The sequence below is a fragment of the Vanellus vanellus genome (assembly GCF_965231255.1).
Source record: "Vanellus vanellus genome assembly, chromosome: 8".
In the NCBI taxonomy this organism is placed as follows: Eukaryota; Metazoa; Chordata; class Aves; order Charadriiformes; family Charadriidae; genus Vanellus; species Vanellus vanellus.
Genome location: NC_138913.1, coordinates 487,590 through 506,566, shown reverse-complemented (window position 1 = coordinate 506,566; position 18,977 = coordinate 487,590). Strand labels below are relative to the sequence as shown.

The window sequence follows — 18,977 nt, the reverse complement described above, 5'->3', positions numbered from 1 at the left end:
GATTGTACACACTGTTCCTAAAGGAACTATTTAAACTGGCCAGTAACGGCTCTATATAAATATATCCCAAGCTAGCACAACTGGCACTTGAACAGTGGGTCTTAATTCAGTCTATTACAAAGATAAAGATCAGAGAAAAGTACTCCGTTTCAAGCACATGCTACCACTATTAAAAGCACAATCTGAGGGCAGAGAGTAAGATTTTAGCTGAAAGTATTGAGGACGGAATTTACTTGCAGAGTTTGCATCCAGACCTCAGTTCAGGGCTCACATCCCTCGTTGCATCCCCAAGCTTGGTAGAAGAGGGATACGGGTATTTCGCAGGGCTTAATTCTCCTGCGAATGCCTGTGTATACTGACATAAGAAATGCTTCGGCTATCCAAGATACAGTAAATTCAGAAATAGCACAACGGCAAATCAAGCAAAAAGCCACAGAACCTACCTAGAGCTATCCCTGCTTCTGGAGCTCTAGTGCAAGCGTTGCCTGTAGCCCACCGAGAAATCTCTGCATTCAACACATTTTGGAGAATGAACCCCCTCCTGTGAGGGTAACAGACTAGAAATTGCAGCCAGTTTCTGTTCCTGCTCCTGATTCTGTACGCGCATGTAAAAGTCACTTAGTTTCCACACTGCTGTTCTCAAATCCTTTGTCTGCCGTGCCACGGCAGTCCCTGCTTAGGACTGTGCCCAGCTACTGCACAGTGCCCAGAGCAGGGACCTGGAGCTGGAGGGGAGGGCTCTAAAAGCCACAGGAATAAAGGGGGGGGGGGGGGGGGGGGAAGGGGGAGAGAGAAGAAGAGAAAAGAAAAGAAAGAAAGAGTAGCACATGGCATCCAGTAGCTTTGCAGTGTCGTGAGGGAAGGCCGTTCTAGCTATTTTTGCCTTCTCTTTGTACAACAGTAGATGGAGCTCTCCTTTCACCAGCCTCAGGAGCCCATTAATGCCTGCAGTATTACAAATTCGAGCAGTGTAATTATTCTGTCAGCACCTGCTGGGGCTGCTGCATGTGACGTGTGGTGGTGGTTACAAAGGAGGGCTCTCGGGCTCCACGGCTGCCTGCCTGACATCATGCAGCAGCATGAAATTCTCCGAAACTTGTAAACGACAAAAACGTTTGATTAACCACCGTATTGCCTTTCCTTCCAGTTATCATTGTGTAATATTCTTCCTTTCTTTTGTAAATTGTTACCAGCATTACACGGAGCTCAGCACAGTTTGGGAAATGAGAAGGCGCGTTTTATTTCTCTTGCAAAATAAGGAATGACAAGTTTTGCTTGCCACGTTTAGAGAGAACGTATATAAAAATTGTATCATGTCTGTGAGCACTGAAGACTATATTATCCAGAGGATTCTACAGGAAAGGTCAAGGGATCTGTGGCCAATTTCTCAGCCACTGCTTGCAGATCTAACGCCTGCGATCTGTATGTACCAGGAGGACAGAGGAGGAGGGATGAGGGGGAACACTGGCATTTACTTGCATCTCTGCCAGCTGGGAAAAATTACAAATGCATATGTTGATTTTCTCTCTTCCCCCCCATCTTCATGCGTTACTGGAAGCGACTCCAGGAGGACCTTGCACGGACACAATGGGCCCTCCTAGTGCTTGCACACCACAGGAGCAGAACTACAGGTTGCAGGTTCCTCAGCACGTGTTAGCCAGATCTTCTGCAACAGCTGACAAATTAAATACTGCAGAGAAGCGAGAGCAAAATTAGGCTGCTCTCTCTTTTTTTTTTGGTTGGTTGGTTTGATAGTGCACCATGCACATCCCGCTTCGTTCTGCTGCACGTCCAAGTGCAGGCTTCACTAAACAAGAGTAATCACATGCTGCTGGCTGCCAGGGAAGGCTATCTTCAAAGCCAGTCTACAACTTGTTAGTCTCTGAAAACATGTACTGCTATATAAGTAATATATAAAAACATACTTTGACTTTTTTTTTTGATTCTTTGAAGAAGATTTCACGTTATGCAAGTAGGAAAACAGAGAATATTGTAGAGTTACATGAGATGCTGGAGATGATATTTACCAGCAAGGTAATTCAATACATATCTATTCTGGCATTCAATAATTAAAGAGAGGCCCCCAGCAGTGAATTGCTGGGTGATTATCTCACAGCAGCAGCTATCCTCAGCCACCAGAGAAGTGCCAGCACCTGCAGACAGGTGCTGGTAACTGCACACCACACCTTCACAGTCAGACACCGAAACACAAGTGGGCAGTACTTTTAGCAGAACTGATTTTTCATGTCTCTGGAGAGAATTTAACAGAAGAAGGGAGACTAGACACCCATCTCTGAAGACAAGGGTTTTCTACTGATTAGCCAAGTAGTGACTGACTTCCCAGACTTAAGACTTTATCGTGCCTCTGATTCTGCATAAGTGTAATGGTCTGTTCAGATAGGATCTGTGCTTCAGCCCTAACGGAGCAAAAATCTAGGTAGAGACTTTGAGGTTTGGTCTTTAATGAATAGAAGCCAACAGCTGACAAATTAAATACTTCAGAGAAGTGAAAATTAAACAGTCCTGCAGTCACGAGTGTTGGCATATGGAAAGCTGCCACTGAGCTAATAATAGAAGTGTCTACCGCAGCAGAGAGGGAGGTCCCAGCGTCCTAGAGCAAGCCATACATCTGGGCACTGGGAAGACAGCCATTAGGCAATGTATGTTTAAGTAGCACATACTTGCTGCCTTCCTGCCAGCTATTCATCTTTTGCAACCACAGGCCGAGGGCAGCAGTCCACCAGGAACAATGCTGCACTGGGGACAGAAATCTGACTGGGCTCTGCTCACCAGGCTCCCATTTTAGCAGAGAAGTTTCCTGTGGCCACAGGAACAGAGGCGGGTCCTACCCCAGCACACTGCCTGCTTGAGTAAAACTGCTTAATTCACCAAAAACCATACAACTGGTTCATTTGTCGCGCATTTGCATTGGCATATTCTGGACACCAGCCGCTTCCTCTGGTCACTTCAGGTATCTGTGAAGAGCATAAAACCACCTGGGGACAGAGTCTTCCTCGCTCACTCCAGCCTGACCCCTGCATAGTTTCCTTGGGCGCAGCGGAGCCATGCTGCTGAGAAATGGGAGGAAAGTCAGGGTCATTACATGGAAGATGAACAAGGCATGCAGATATTAGTCACAACCAGAGATGGAAAATGATTTACAGACAGGTGGTTATGAAGCTAATCACTAGTGCTTGCATAAGGTATTCACCTGTTAATGAATGACAGAGGAAAGCCAATCGGATGGTGGAACTGCAGACAGACAGCAGCCAGGTTACTCAGCTTCAGTTCCCTGCCAACAACCACCCAAGCAGAGATGGAGAGACCAAAATATGTGACGTGCTACAGTAGCCAGCAGCAAGATCATGTATGTATTATACTGCCCTAGGAGAAGCACACTCAGGTGAAACATGCATCACCCACACACGCGTAGCTCTCTTGGAGACGACAGACAAGCTAGATTCACAGCGCTCCTCCTAAATAGTGTCCTACACTCTGTAATGCAGATAGCTGACAAGAGATAATGGGCACTAAAGAGCAGAAGTGAGATAAAGCACTAAAGAGAAGAGGGAGATAAAGCACTAAAGAGGAGATATGCATGAGTGCGTGCACACACAGAGGAACAAGCTCTAATACAAAGTACAGGCAGGCTCTGCCAGCTTCACCACTGAATCACTACTTGTCTTCCTAGACTATCTGGCCCGTGTACTTTAGGAGACTTTCAAAGGTACCAAGCTGTAGAAAGCTTTTGGCTGCATCCCTACTGAGCAAGCTGGATAAGGGGCAAACCAAGTAGAGACAGAGCAACTCTGCTGATGTTAAGGATCCATCAGCCGAGGGAAGAGCAGCTCCTGGTGCCTGAGGGTGGCAGGGAGCAGCTCCCGATCCCAAGGAAGGAAAAGGAAAAGAAAGTTTCCAAGAAGTCACTTGGCTGTCTGGTCCTGTACCCACTGACATCCACTGCAAGGGGTATGTGCCGGCTCAAGATGATGCACCATCAGTTTGGGTGATGACTACAGAAGTGATTATCAGGCCATCTTCCCTCTGACAGAAGAGACCCAAGCGTCTCAGATTCAGTAAAGCTGATTTCTGCCCAACTGTCCCTTTCAGAACACCTGTGAAAACAACAGCCTTAGGAGCGATCAGCATCTTGTTCTTTGAGTTTGTGCACAAAAAGGCTTTTATATCATATCCGACTGGGGACAAGAGCTTCAAAAAGCTCAGAGCTGCATCAGGCTAATTTATCGCTTGTCTTTCGCTACCGTCCCTTCGAGCTTGCCAGAGCAGGAGGTTTGAGTCCCACAGCGCTGACTACAGCGGACACACATGGGATGGATATTTTCAGGTCTGGCCAGGTTACTCCACCCACGAGGAGGAAGGAATGGCGCTCTATCCTTGCTCAATGTACAGACTACTGCAGCCAGGCTTGTCGCCAGCCAGGAAGGATAGGGAACACTTCTGAAGGCCTGCTCTTCCCTCAGCACAGGGTGCTGACCACAGCCACAGACAGATTTTTGGCACCAAGGATGGTGCCCTGGTCTTCTCTACCTACTGCTCCTGCATCTCCCTTCCCTTTGGTCCCTTCATGCCCTCCTCTTCTGCTGCCACCTTCAGTCTGTTCTCTCCCACCCCTGCTTTGGCTCTAGCTGTGTGCTGTACAGCAGAATGTGAAGAGGAGCAGGCAGGCAGAAGGAGTACTGGGAGGGCTCATGCCCTCTGTCTCCCTTCATGCCATTCCTGAGAAGGCAACACTTGACCATGCATAGCAATAGCGTTGATACCACACAGGGCAGTGGCTCATAAATTAAAATAGCAGCAACGCTGACAATACTCACAGGTCTCAGAAAAGAAAGGCGATGTGGAATGGGCTTGTTCATCTTTTCCATGACAGTAAATATTTCAACCCCTGTACCAGCACAAACACTGTCCGCCTCAACCATTCTTTGCAACCCACAATACTCTGCATCAGGACAACACAAACAAGGAAAGCCACAGTATTCCATTTGCTTTCTATGGAAAGAGCTCAAAATGCAACAAAATCCAACCTCGCCGTGTCATTCTTTGTATGCTCCAAAGCGTTCAGCTGCTCACCATTTATCGTGTTACAGCCTATGGATGTACCAACCTTCTAAGTAAAGCAAGCTGGTCACCCAGCAGTCAGCTGCTGCAGACCGCAGGACAGGCAGTCTGTCCGGGGGCCAGGAGCTCATGGGCCAGCAGAGGCTGCCAGCGACAGCGCCAGGAGGAGCTGTCAGCCAGCCTGCCTCAGCGAAACAAAAACCTTCCGCTTTCTATCCAAATCCATTAACAGCAGAGTAAAGAGGCAAGAAGGAGGAAGGGTAACCAGCTCTCTCAAGTACATACACAGCACTGTCTCAAGCTACCATTTTTCAACTACTTTTCTGCTTTATGGCCCTTAGCACAAGAGGAAAAAGGGAGGCAAGATGCAGAAAGCAATCAGTTTCTCTTTCAGCTTCTCATGCATTCATACCAAACCAGAGCTTGGATCAGGGACACCCCCAGGAAGTACTGGAAAACACGTTCAAAGCTTTGTGAAAAATTGTTTTTACAGGACACAGGTTGTTTTGGAAATTACAATCAAAGGGCACCAAAGTGTAACAGCTTTTTGAAAGGTACCCTCAACAGAAAATTCCTGTGGCACTTCAGACACCCAAAATAAAAGTTTATGACTTCATTATGTTAATCAGGAATACCTTAAAGAAGCCTTGCTAGAAATCACAAGTGAATCCTAGGGACTTTGATCTAAGCTGGAATCCGGCCATTTCAAATCTTGCTGCAGAAAAGTTCATAATCCTGAAAACAACAGAAAGGACATAGCAATGAAGTATGTGTAAGAACAAGATCCACTGGGGGGAAAAAAATAAGTTTGATTTAGTAAAATCAGGAAGGTATATGGCGTTAGCCTTGTCGGAAATGGACGTGAGCTGCAAAGTCCCTCTGCGTTTCGCCCCGAGGTGGCCTGCCCGCATTTCACCATGGCCCACCCTGGAGCACCATCGACCAGAGACCCCGAGAGGGAGGCGAGGTCCATCCCAGCGCTGACCAGAACGCCCCGCTGCTGCCCCAGCGAGCCGCGGAGCATGGACAACAGCAGCACCACTCTCCTTACCCTTCTAAATTCTCTGGGGAAAAAATAGACACAATCCATCCCTGTTCTGACCCCGAGTTACAGCAGGCTGCCAAACACCAACCCCAGAGGCCAGGCCAGAGGGCAGCACCATGGCTGCAGACCCGGCAGAGCACTGCCCGGTGGCGCAGGGAGCGCGGGCGGCCCCAGCCCGCATAGAGGGGCCACACTGAGCCCTCCGCCCGCTCTATCCCCGGACTCGGGGCCAGGGACCCCTGCGGCCCCTCGCCCCGGTGCCTGTTCCGCATGGTCACCAAGAGAGGGACGCTTGGTGAGGCGGATCCCCACCATCGCGCCCCACTAAGCCCGATGCCCCAGCAGCACGGGTCTGTCTCCACGGCGTGCTCCCAGGCTTCCCTTCCTCAGACTCAATTACAGAAGCATGAGGAGCAAACGTGCCCCAGGGGCCTGCTGCAGCACTGGGGCCATCGCACCAGCCTCAGCTCCCCCAGAGCCCCGATCTCCTGCCCTGGGACAGGCCTGGGAGAAGGCAGGGCAGCGTGGATGATCAGGAGAAAGGTCTCTCCTCCGACGCACCCTGCACTGTCACTGCAGCACTCGTCCTCACCAGCTGCCCGGCGGCATCGCAGGCCATGTCCGGGGAATGCCACTGATGACATGGGGCCCTGCTGCGCTTGGGCCACCTCCCCCCAGCAGAGCCCGCAGCGCACGGTGGCTCTGCGGCAGATCCCAGCATGGCACGGGAGCAAGACAGCATCTTGGCTCACTGCAGACTTGCTGCGTTAAGGAACGCCGGCATGCGCCCCAAGCAGCCGGAGAGGCTCCAGACAGACAAGCCACCGGCCCCGAGGCCAGGCACCCAAGCACAGGTGGCCTGGGACATGCTCAGACCATCCACACAGGCACCTCTCACCAGGGGACAGCACGTGGCCCCCGTGCCACCAGGCCAACACGTGCCGACATACCCCATGTCCATGGCAAGGCACGGCTTCCCAAAGGCCATGCGGGTGCTAAGAAATGCACAGTGTGGTCCAGAACCCTCCACTGTGCAAAAACAGAGCAAGACGAGCCAGCCGAGCGCTCCAGAGCTCATGCCCAGCTTTGGGAGGTCTGCAGCAACCCAACGGGCCCTGGGGCCAGCTCCTCGCCTTCCAGGGGAGGGCCAGGAGGGGACAGACAGCTTTGAGACAGAGAGCATGTCACCAGCACCGTGACCCACAGGTGCAGATCTCTCTGGAGCTCTCTCCCTTAAGCCATGCTGCCCATTATCACCCCGGAGAGGCAGCAGGACCCCCACGGTGCGAGCACCGTCAGCGGCCTGCTTGTCTCCCCCACACCCGAGCAGTTTGCGCTCCAGTTTAAAAAGTCTTTGATAAGGACTGAAATATGCCATTTCTTTGCAGGTGCACGGTGCACACTCAATCCTGGATGCTACTGGGAACACTAAGAAGGAGGTGGCAGTGAAGGCGATTTCCCTTCCCAAAAGTGGCTCAGACTTGCTTTTTTTGTGTTAGCTTTTTGTTCATTTGGCTTTAGTCTAAATTTAGACAATGAATTGGCTAGACTTTTTAATTATCAAATTCTTTGTATTTCTCATTAAAAGCGGTCTCAAACAGCATTGTCTCTAGTGAGTGCATACGTGGCTTTCGGTGTGTTATGTACCTGTGTTTGGCTGAATTGCTATAGCTTACCTCTTTACTGCCAGTGAAGGTTTTCCAGGGGAAAACAGCTTTTGCAGAAACAAGCTGTCCCTTAGGCCCCAACAGCACAAACTGCAGTTTACTGTAATTTACCAGCTGTTCCAGATGTCTTTCTAACCTACATTATATGCAGCATGGAGGTTTCAGCAGCCGTAATTTTACTTCATGCAGAATGTGTTTTTCTTTCACGCATCAAGAACCAGCTTGCACAATAACCCAGCAGTCCCGTAACGGGGCTCCTCATTTCAGAGATTAGAGCAGGTCTCCAACCCTGGTCCCATCGTGTCACAAGTAGTGGATATTTGCGTGTATGAATGTCGTGCACAGTTACCCCAAAGCTGGTACATCCCTGTGCAGCTTAGAAATATAAAAACAAAATGCAGAGTTTTGATAAAAACTTGGCCATCAAAACATGAAAGCAGGAGACTATCCGGGTAGAAATCTGATTTCAAATCACGGTAAATGCGTGTTAGTTTTATGGGTATTAGTTATCTGCGTGGGCCTTGAAACACATTTGTATGGAATACAGCAGGTCGGAGGTCCCGTGGTTCTCCTTACCACCCAAAGACTAGTTGTGAAGCAAGTGTAAAGCAGCAGCTTTGGTGATTTATGTTCTTGAGTTTCTTGGATTATTATGTAAGGAGCAGAGAGAGAACCACGACAGACATCTTGCTACCTGCCTCTCCTCCTCTCTGCACCCTGGCCCGCTCTCAACCGAGCGCTTCCTTTTTCTTTCCTCCAGCCCTGACGTCACGTCACTGCCAGTTCTGGTTTTCCTCCCAGATGGCAAACATTCATCTCCTGGCTACATTCACTTGCAAGAAGAAACAAGCCTTCTGCCTTGCTCTGCAGAGTAATAAAACAAATGACACGAGACTGAACTTCACTGCTAACCATAAATGCATCTAATCCACTAAAAAGCTGAGGGACCAAGCTTGCAAGACAAGCTGCTCTCAGAGGTCTCAGTTCTGTGAGTAAAATGCAGAGCACCGGTTTTAAGAGTATTTTACATGGTAGACAGAAGCCACTCATTCAGCACGCTAGAGGTAGATGAACACAGAACCAGCACTAGCAGCTGATCATTTCCACAGTGGGAGAGATTTACCCTGTAGTGCTAGATATTGAAGTCTTTACATAGCGTGCCACCTACTCAATAAAACCAAGATCAGAAGACACTGGCACACATGTAAAGATGATAAAGAAAATCCAATTAAAAGACAGAGATACAGAGACATCTTTAACTCCCATCATGACAACTAGACCAAGGATGGAGGCTAGGAAGTTCTCTGTTCAGTCTACGTGCCCCCCCAGCCACCACTATGCTCCCTCCTCTAAGGGGTTCTCACCTGGGTAAACATCACCCATCTGAGTGAAGTCAGGAGCTGTCTCGTAAGAGGCAATGGCAAAGGCCAGCAAAAGAGCACACAAGTCTAAAACCGTGAGTCTAAAGTTATTTGAAGACGCAAGCATATATGGAAAAAGCCTCCGGTTTAAAACACAGGTTATAAACGCCAAACAGTTGTGCCCAGTACTGTAATCAAATGCCATCCTTATTCCATCACAGCTTAAAATAGGTTGAGCAACAAGGCAAACAACTGAAAAATCCCGAGCTGCTGCCAGCGGACACGCAGCAGGCCACGGCTTCACACTGTTGCGCTTCACTTCCAGCAACTGCGGTGCTCATAGAAGGAAAGCCTCCGTTATGATTCAGGAACACATTGAGCCGAGTGTTGATACAGTCAGACGAACTCCATCAGTAAACTACAGCCTGCAAAAGGATCCACAGTGCTAACCCAGCCCGGCCCCAGCGTCGTCGCAGGCAGCGCAGGCACGCATGGCACGGCTAACCTCTCGGGAGTGCCCTTAGCCGCCGGTACGCAAGCGGGAGTCCCCGTACTTCATTTACCCAATCCACAGAGCAAAACTGGGCTCAAGTTCATGACCCGTGATCTTCCCAGATCCTCTGAACTCTCTCTGTCAAGCCCAGGTAGTTCTTATATTTTAGTTATTGACTGCACAGGCTTTGTTAGTGCTGGAGGCTGAGGCTTTGTAACAAGCCCCGGGAGTTCGGTACATTCTGTTCAGCGTGCCAAAGGCACTGAATAACCGCTTCCATTTGCATTTGCCTAAACATAGCCTAAACACACTGCAGGCAAATAGCAGGAATAGGTTTAGTACTCAAGAGCACAATTAAAAGCAAAAAAAACACCCATCAATAATTTGGTACTTTTCCAGAAAGACCAGAAAAAGCCAGTATGAATCAGAATCATTGAAATAGTATTTTTGTACTGCAGCAAAACCAAAGAATATAAAGTTTGAGATGTGTGCCAAGAACTTTAAAACCTATTTTTAACCAGTGAGTACATTTTATGACCTTATCTGTAGATAAGATAAGCTGTTAAGTACCGTTTCTAGAGTTTAGACTTTTTGCTACAGACGTGTGCAATCTCTGTTGCTGCCTCAGCCTGACGGCTTTTCTCTGCAGCAGCAGAGACAGCTCGCGGAGAGGTAGCCAGCCTTACAGCAGAACTGCTGCATTATGAATCAGATCATGCTCACCAGGAGAGAGGCAGGCTGGAGTGTTTAGGGTGGGCTAGAGAGAGCCAAGAGACTCGGGGTGCTATTCTTGGCATTGCCAATGATTTGCCGCGTGACCTTGTGAAAGTGACTTAATTGTTGCATACATCAGTTTCTCAGCCTCTTCACATTAAACATCAGTAGCACTGCAAAACACCCCAGAGGCTGCTTGCTTTAAGAAGAAAGGGAGGAAAAGAATTAGACTATCTGGGAAAAATAAAAAAAAGGAAATAACGTGGTGCACCTGGGTGCAAGTCACATTACTTATTTCAAAGGCAGCTTGGACTGTGTTTGGAACAAAGGCTCTAACCCAAGCAATAAAAGAGAAATTAAGTGTTAAAAAAGGAACAGCATCCCCTTAGATTATTTTGTCCCTTTGGGTGTTTGATGAGGATCACTATAATCAAACACCTGCAAGGGGTCTGGATGCTGTGGAAGTAGGTGCCTCTGACATACCTGACCAGATTCATCCTCACAGCATCCCTGTGCGACAGAAGCAGGACGCCAAGCACTATTTGGTGTGGAGGTGGTTATAGAAGAATACTCCCATCGTTAAAGATAGCCCATGTCACTGGATCTGGTGATGCATGCCACTGATTTTTTTAAAGCAGCTCCGCCTGGTAACAGCATGGGAGGCAACCTACCGGCAGCGGAGAGAAATTCCCTCTCACAACTGATGTTACACCAAGCCCCAGGCAGCAGCGCAGGGAGTGCGCTGGTGCTGACACAGCCCTTGCCAACCGGCGTATCAGCCAGCCCATGATGATGTCAGCTGAAGTGTCTCATCGACAGGAGTTTCACTGAAACCGTCTCGGCCATGCCAGACGGCACGTCACTCGACACAGCTCACCCCGTATGGGCCTGCAATGCTCTGAGCTATAGGCACAAACAGCCTCCGGAAGAAGCACCAGATGTATGTTGAAACCTGGAAAGTCCTCAGTTCCCGCAGGTCTTCATCGGTACCTGCAGCAGAGGTTTCCTTAGCACAGCTGCAGGAGCAGAGGGGACTGTTACAATGGTGTATCGGGTTTGCATGGCAAGGTTTTGAAAGCAGGGGGACTACAGGGGTAGCTTCTGTGAGAAGCTGCTAGAAGTTTCCTCTGTCCCCGACAGAGCCAATGCCAGCTGGCTCCAAGAGGGACCTGCCGCTGGCCAAGGCTGAGCCCATCAGCAACGGTGGTAGCATCTCTGGGATAAGATAGTTAAGAAGGGGAAAGTTACTGTGCAACTGCAGCTGGAGAGAGGAGCGAGAAAGTGTGAGAGAACACTCTGCAGACACCCAGGTCAGCAAAGGAGGGGGAGGAGGTGTTCAAGGCCAGGTTGGACAGGGCTTGGAGCAACCTGGTCTAGTGGAAGGTGTCCCTGCCCATGGCGGGGGGTTAGAACTACATGATCTTTAAGGCCCCTTCCAACCTAAACCATTCTGTGATTGTATGTGCCTGAAGGCTGTGACCCCAGAGGAAGCCCATGCTGGAGCAGACTCCTGGCTGGACCTGTAGAGAGAGAAGCCCACACTGGAGCAGGTTTGCTGGCAGGACTCGTAACCCAGTGGGGAACCCACGCTGGAGCAGTTCCTGAAGGACTGCAGCCCGTGGGAAGGACTCATGTTGGAAAAGCTCGTGGAGGACTGTCTCCCGTGGGAGAGCAGGAGCAGGGGCAGAGTGTGAGGAGTCCTCCCCTGAGGAGGAAGGGGCAGCAGAGACACCATGTGATGAACTGACCACAACCCCCACTCCCCATTCCCCTGTGCTGCTCAGGGGGAGGAGGTAGAGAAATGGAGAGTGAAGTTGAGCCCGGGAAGAAGGGAGGGGTGGGAAAAGGTGTTTTAAGGTTTAGTTTTTAGTTTCTCATTATCCTACTCTGATTTGATTGGTAATAAATTACACTGATTTTCCCCAAGTCAAGTCTATTTTGCCCGCGACAGTAATTGGCGAGTGATCTCTCCCTGTCCTTATCTCGACCCACAGGCTTTTCGTTGTGTTTTCTCTCCCCTGTCCAGCTGAGGAGGGTAGTGACAGAGCGGCTTTGGTGGGCACCGGGTGTCCAGCTGGGGTCAACCCACCACAAATGGCCAAACCTGTTCCATCCCAATCAAACACTGGCAACAGGCACCTACAGTCCCACTCGCTCCCCGTTTCTGGCCAGTTGCACCAGATAGCTCCAGCTGCTGCACAGAGCCAAAACCCAGCTCTGCATGACCTCAGGGAGCCATTAGTTCTGCTGCTGTGCCATGGCAGGATTTCGTTCCTCCATAACAGAAGCATCTGATCTGCACAGCTTACCCCAAAACATCCACGCTTCAGTATCAGAATACACCACAGACCAAATCTGGAAACTGTTTCTTTGCTGTGGCCAACCCCCGGGGCTGACTCAGGTGAGAAACATCCATTCTCCTCTGCTAGATGCACCGTGTGCTTCACTGGCCACCCACATGCCAGAGCCTGGCACTCGAACAGGAAGGTGGAGAAGGCAGGCAGGAGGAGGAGATGATTGGAAGACAAACTAGTAAGTGAAAAAATACAATTGGAGCATGAAAGAATGTGGAAAATGGGAGGGAACACAAGTGTAAAACTTCTGTAAAACTAGAGGGCACACAGAACTGTTAAAGGGCTACTGGATAGTATGTGGAAGAAGGTGGTTAGAATAAAAAGGATACGTACAGCACAAACATCAGAAACCTCCATGTTTCCTCTCCTGCTCTTTCCAAATCCAAACAGCAAATGCCCAGAAACCACCAGAAGAAAGTTCTGCCACAGCTGGTGTAGACAAGGCAGGCAGGCAGCACTGAGCCCAGGGACAGGCTCTGCACCCGCGTCCCCCACAGCACAGCAGGCTCTGGGACACTACCCCAAAACACAAGCCTCGGCCCCCACTGCAATAAACGGGAGTTTCCACACAGGAGAAATGAGTCTTAATCTGCTGTGCTCTGGGTTTGGGTTTTTTGGGGGGCATTTAACTACATTCATGAACCCACTGTCATCAGATATGTATGTTTGCGCCAAAGCCTTTTTCCAAAATACTGGCAGCCATGGCAGCAGAAAACACGACCCCTGTCCAATTCCCACGTACACGGGTAAAGCTCAGGCAGATCCTCGGCTGCATTCTGCAGACCACATTCACAGCTCCACCTCAACATGCCACCTCATGGTTGATTGGGACGAGCTGCCTCCTCTTTCTGCACACCACACAATCTCACACTTACTGTTTTCACTCCTTTACTTCTAGGTTAGCTGTACCTTTGCCGAACAGAAATACTGCGATTCCCAAGAAAGGAATTGTAACAAATCGCTTCAGACAGCGACAGCAGCTCTGTGGCTGCTAACGCTCGGTATGGCGAGGCTTCTGGACAGGGACCGTCATTCCTGTTTTGCAGACAGGAAAATAAGCCCCTCCTGAAGGCAAGGACAAAAAATGGCACTTTCTCAGTCACCAGATCAGCTGCTTTTGAACGCTAATCATCACTTCTGTTTGCTGTGCATTTACCACGTTAATCCCACGGACACACAGGAGTACCAGCCATTGTCTCTCTCCCCCTCTCTGCTCCTTCACAGCCACAGTTCTCTCCCCTTGCTCCGTCACCAAAGACCCTCTTATTGGACACCCTCTCTGACAAATCAATTACATGATAAACTCAGCGCAATTACTGTACCTATACCCAGCTTGAAGTCCTCCGCTGCTTCTCCAGAGGGCTTTGTACACCTCCTGCACTGTTTTTTCCCCCAACCGCATCAGTAGAGCAAACAGAAAACAGTATTCCTTCTCAAAGCATCGCTCCAGTGGAGGAGCGATCACAAGTTACAATGGTCCCATCGCTGCACTATTTCGTCATTGCCAACAAAACCATTTATAAGATCCCAGAGCTGCAGATTACACAAGACCTAATGTAAGGAAAACCGCCTGTGACACTGGACTGGTGCGCCTGACGGCATCCCTGCTCCAGGCAGAGGCCAGGGACACGCTGGGGACCCGGCGTGGGTGTCAGAGCCAGCCTGCCTGAAGAAGTCAGGGCGCAGTCAGCTACAGCACAAACCGACAGCAGAGAAATTCCTCACACAGCCTCAGCATGCACTGGGTGGAAGGCAGCTTGCCCCACTGTCAGGCACTGTCTCCACGAAGACTTAAATTAGGATAACTTGTGAGCTACATGCTCGTGTTCTGGCATCCTGCACACAGAGTTACCCACATGGGGATCCTGGCTGGGCTTGCTGAGCTGGCAGAAAGAGGATGGGGGGACGGATGACGACACACAACCAAAAACGCAACAAACAAATTGAAAACCCTACCCCAAGTAAATCCCATCCACCCAACCCTGCCCAACCTTTCCGCTGCTCCCAAACCCAAGCCTCACAATGCAACATGGCCTCTGCACAGCTGAGCCAGCCCATGTCTTTCTGCGCTCTTCTCCAGTTGCCTGCCCCACCACTGTGCTAACACGGACACGGCGGTCATCAAAAGGCAGTACATCTGAGACTCCACTGGGCCCTTGCAACAGAACGACTTCCCAGAACAGAGCTACGCTTGCTGAAACTTGGTCAAGATCAATTAGCAAGGGAGAGACTGAGACAAGGACTCAAACCCTTCTGATTTGCACTACCCAATTCTGTTCGCCACACACAAACCTTATTTTAGATTTGCTGCTTCTCTCATTTAGAGAAGGCCCCTTGACCAGCACACACTGCGGTTCCCCCAAACCCACAGTAACCTCAGCTGTTTGTGAGAGACGAGTTCTCTACCTACGGATGCGCCAAATGGGTCCCAACTCCACCGCAGCCAGAAGCAGGAATTTTTTCCTAGGATTTCCTAAATCTTTTAATCTTCTACCTCTGAAATCTACTTTTTAAAGTCCATATTCATGAAGGGAGATTGAAGTGACCAACCTGCTGGTACCAGGGAGAGAAGAAATCCTATTTTTCATTCTTCAGCCGCAGTTCACAACATCTCATTTCACAGTCACCGGCCAGGAAAAGGCTTAGGTAAGAGCTAAGGCAGAGACTGAAGTGACTTACAGAGCGTTTCCCTACAAGAGAAACGCCCAGCAAAACACTGAGAAGGAAACGTATTTGTGTATATGACTCTTGCTAGGGGACAGAAAAGCATTTGGGACTGGTGCGATCTCAAGATTTGGCAATATTAAACATCACTTAGTACCAGAGAGACTTGGACATGCCAGAGAGAGTCCAAAGGGCCACAAGGATGATGAGGGATAGAAGCACATGACATACAGGGAGAGGCTGAGAGCACTGGGAGCGCATATGCTTGAGAAGAGAAGGCTTGGGGGGATTTTATCCATGTATAAGTACTGATGGAGGAGTAAACAGGACAGAGCCAGACTTCTCAGTGGTGTCCAGTGTCAGAACAACAGGTGACGGGCACAAACTGAAATACAGGAAGATCTGTTTGAGCACAAGAGAGCATCTTTTTCCCATGAGGCTGCTCAAACACTGGGATAGGTCTCCAGGGAGGCTGTGTGGTCTCCATGCTCGGGAGATATTCAATTTGTCTGACAGTGCTCTGCATAACCTGCCGTAGTTGCCCCTGCTTTGAAAAGAAGAGTTGGACTCCATGATCTCCAGAGGACCCTTCCAACCTCAGCTGCCCTTCAATTCTGTGAGAAACAGGAGGAATGTGACTTGTTTAGTCTAGAATGAGAAAGCCAAGGGCGGGCATAACAGAACTTTTTGAATAAGACAGTGTTCCACGTTTCTTCTTCTCAGTATAGATCAAGAAGTAACAGGCTAATTTTGGGGAAAGAATATGTAGATTGAGTTTCTACGGATAGGACTATCTAAGTGCTGAAAGAGACTATGGAACCCCATCAGCAGCAGATTTAAAGAGGAAAACAGGTGAACAGCTATCACAATTGCATAGTTCATAGAATCATCACAGAATGGTTTGGGTTGGAAGGGACCTTAAAGGCCATCTACTCCCACCCCCTGCCCTGGGCAGGGACACCTCCCCCCAGCCCAGGTTGCTCCCAGCCCCATCCAACCCGGCCTTGAACACCTCCAGGGATGGGGCAGCCACAGCTTCTCGGGGCAACCTGCACCAGGGGCTCAGAGGGAAAAATTTCTTCCTAATATCTATTCTAAATCTCCCCTCTTCCAGTTTGAAGCCATCACCCCTCGTCCTATCACTACATGCCCTTGTAAAAAGTCCCTCTCCCGCTTTCTTGTAGGTGCCCTTCAGATACTGGAAAGCTGCTATAAGGTCTCCCCGGAGTCTTCTCTTCTCCAAGCTGAACAATCCCAATTCTCTCAGCATCTCTTCATAGGAGAGGTGCTCCAGCCCTTATTTATTATTACCCCTTAGTTATTATTAATCTTGCTTCAGAGAGGACCTAACTTCCCACCACATTTCAGCGATTTAAAATATATTTACCCCCCTCCCCCAATCTTCTTCTCCCCTACAAACCCAAGCTTCTGCGCTCCAACTTTTTTTTGTATCAGTGGCATGGGAAAGACTCTGAAATGGCTTTATAAAGGCTCAGAAGAACAATGCATCTTTTTAGAAACATTATTCCAGTTGCATTGGTAGATTTTATCATTTCAGAGCTAGAAAGGCTGATTAAAAAAAAGTGAAAGTCACCACCTTCTGAAAGCTGGAAACTCACATTTTCCCAGTTTACAGTCAGTGAAGATGCAATTTAATCCAGTCTACGAATTCCTCAAAAACTGGAGTTTTCAAAAATTCTTTTTCACTTCATTTAGTTAAAACTAAAGTTTACAGAAGTGTGGTTTTGTTATAGGCTGCGGTTTACGTGCTGTTATATGCATGGTTTATTATAATGCAAGGTAAGCTGTGGTCATCTGAATCATACGTATTGGCTCTTCACACTTCAGCACTTCATCTAGAATCAGCCTGTTGAAGGATGGCCTCAATAATGCTTCCTTTGCGCTTGCGCAATACTCAGCCAACAGCCACCAGAGCTGGACCACGGGTAGGGGCTATAGGGCACGCACGGATGTTGCTCACTAGCTCTCCCTCCTCTTCTCTCTGATCAGCTGAGCTCGACATTATGATCCTACCTGGCATAAGCAGGTTGTGGCATAATATAGACTCGGTTAAGGAAAAGAGTCGAGGTGAAGCTCTGGTGCACGCTGCCAGATGGACCATCTAGGTGCCCGGGAAGCTCTGCCTCCTCTGTCAAGCTTAGACCCCTGCACCTGTGATTGAAGCCCGGCCCTAGACAGCACACCAACAGCGAGACAAATCTCTGCTGCAGCAACCACAGCAAGAGCAAAGAAGTATTTCACCAACCTTGTAAGTAAAACACTGTCGGGCTTAAAGGCTTCAGTGGCAAAGACAGGATAAATACCCAGTAACACATCAGTGAACTGGCCGCTGGTATGTATCTGACATGTCCCCGCTGCTGGGCATTACTGCAGGCTCCTGCACCCCTGGTCATTATTAACAGTACAAAGGCTTACTTTTGTCACTTCCACAGTGTAACAGGAATGCATCGCTGTAGGTACAGTCACTTTCTCATCATTGAGACACCGAGCACAAATCTTCTGACTCCAAAGACTTGTGTCTTGGCCTCAGCGGTAGCAGTTTCATAGAGTAAGAGAAGCGAAAGTGACATCACCAGAAACCCTAAGCGCAAGTGATTTCCTTTTTGAAGCAGGAGTTCGGTCCCCATTCTCTGCTGAACTAGAGCTCCTCTACTTCTTCTCCTTGGACTTCAGCCCGTGCTTCAGTCCTTCCTGCTGCCCCTGGATGTGGCAGGACTGCAAAGCCTCCCTAAGGAATCAGCTGAGGATTCCTTTGCAGGCAAGGCCACCAGCAGTGTCTAGGCACTCTCTGCTCTCCTCTTGGCTCTACCCCATACAAAGGGAGCTCAGAAAAGCGCTGACCACCAACGTGCCCAGAGCCCAGCTACGCCACAGGGCTGCCAGTCCACACCGACACACAGGAAAACTCAGCCAGGAGCAGACAGTGGCTTCAGTAAAGCAGCCTTCACCGTTTGGATGGTAGAGCAGAGAACAGGCGCCTTCAGCCTAGACGTCTCCAGTGAGCCCTGGCCCAGGTGGAGCCACCGTGGCAAGAATCTGGCAGCAGGCAGGAAGACACATCTGTGGACAGCGGTTCTCAAAGAAGGAAGGTGTGCACAGACAGATGGAGCACTGCAGGAGCCAGAGGGCAGAGTCATTCTGTCTCATCAGCAGCAGGCCATGAGCCAAAATGACAATGACAATGCTCCTTAAAATGACAGAAAAGAAAAAAAATCCACTAAACTGGGTAACTGAGGAAGGGAGAGACACCGTGACCTTGCTCCTGCCAGCAAACTAGCTGGTTTGAAGCTTGGCAGCAGAAAGCATCATGACATGTTTTTTTTTCTATCCCCTGGGAAAAAAATCTTTATTCTGTATGAAGATTTTGCAATCTTAAAGAAAGCTCAGTGGAAGAGACAGGTAAGAAAAGAAATCTGATCTCAAGACTCTGATGAATGTAACTTGATAGTATAAATGTGCATACTGCACATCCAAGCAGAAATCAAATACCCTAAAAATACCCCAAATGCAGCCGGAGAACAGAAAATTTCTGCCTAGCTAAATACTAACTTAATTCCAACTAATGCCTGCATTTTTATC

At 49.2% G+C, this 18,977-nt stretch overlaps 1 long non-coding RNA gene across 6 annotated transcripts in view; it reads right to left on the bottom strand.

Moving 5' to 3' along the window:
* The window catches only part of LOC309675224, a 49,141-nt gene that overhangs the window by 10,605 nt on the left and 19,559 nt on the right, over nucleotides 1-18,977 (bottom strand). For 3 of the 6 annotated variants that reach the window (XR_014269471.1, XR_014269473.1, XR_014269474.1), the window contains 3 exons: nucleotides 5,715-5,814; nucleotides 4,836-4,960; nucleotides 1,216-3,071 (listed from right to left, as the gene is read on the bottom strand). This is a non-coding gene — a long non-coding RNA (uncharacterized lncRNA). Of the gene's footprint in view, nucleotides 1-1,215; nucleotides 3,072-3,211; nucleotides 3,293-4,835; nucleotides 4,961-5,714; nucleotides 5,815-18,977 lie in introns of those variants that run through there. The other 3 variants (XR_014269469.1, XR_014269472.1, XR_014269470.1) reach the window with 3 other exon arrangements.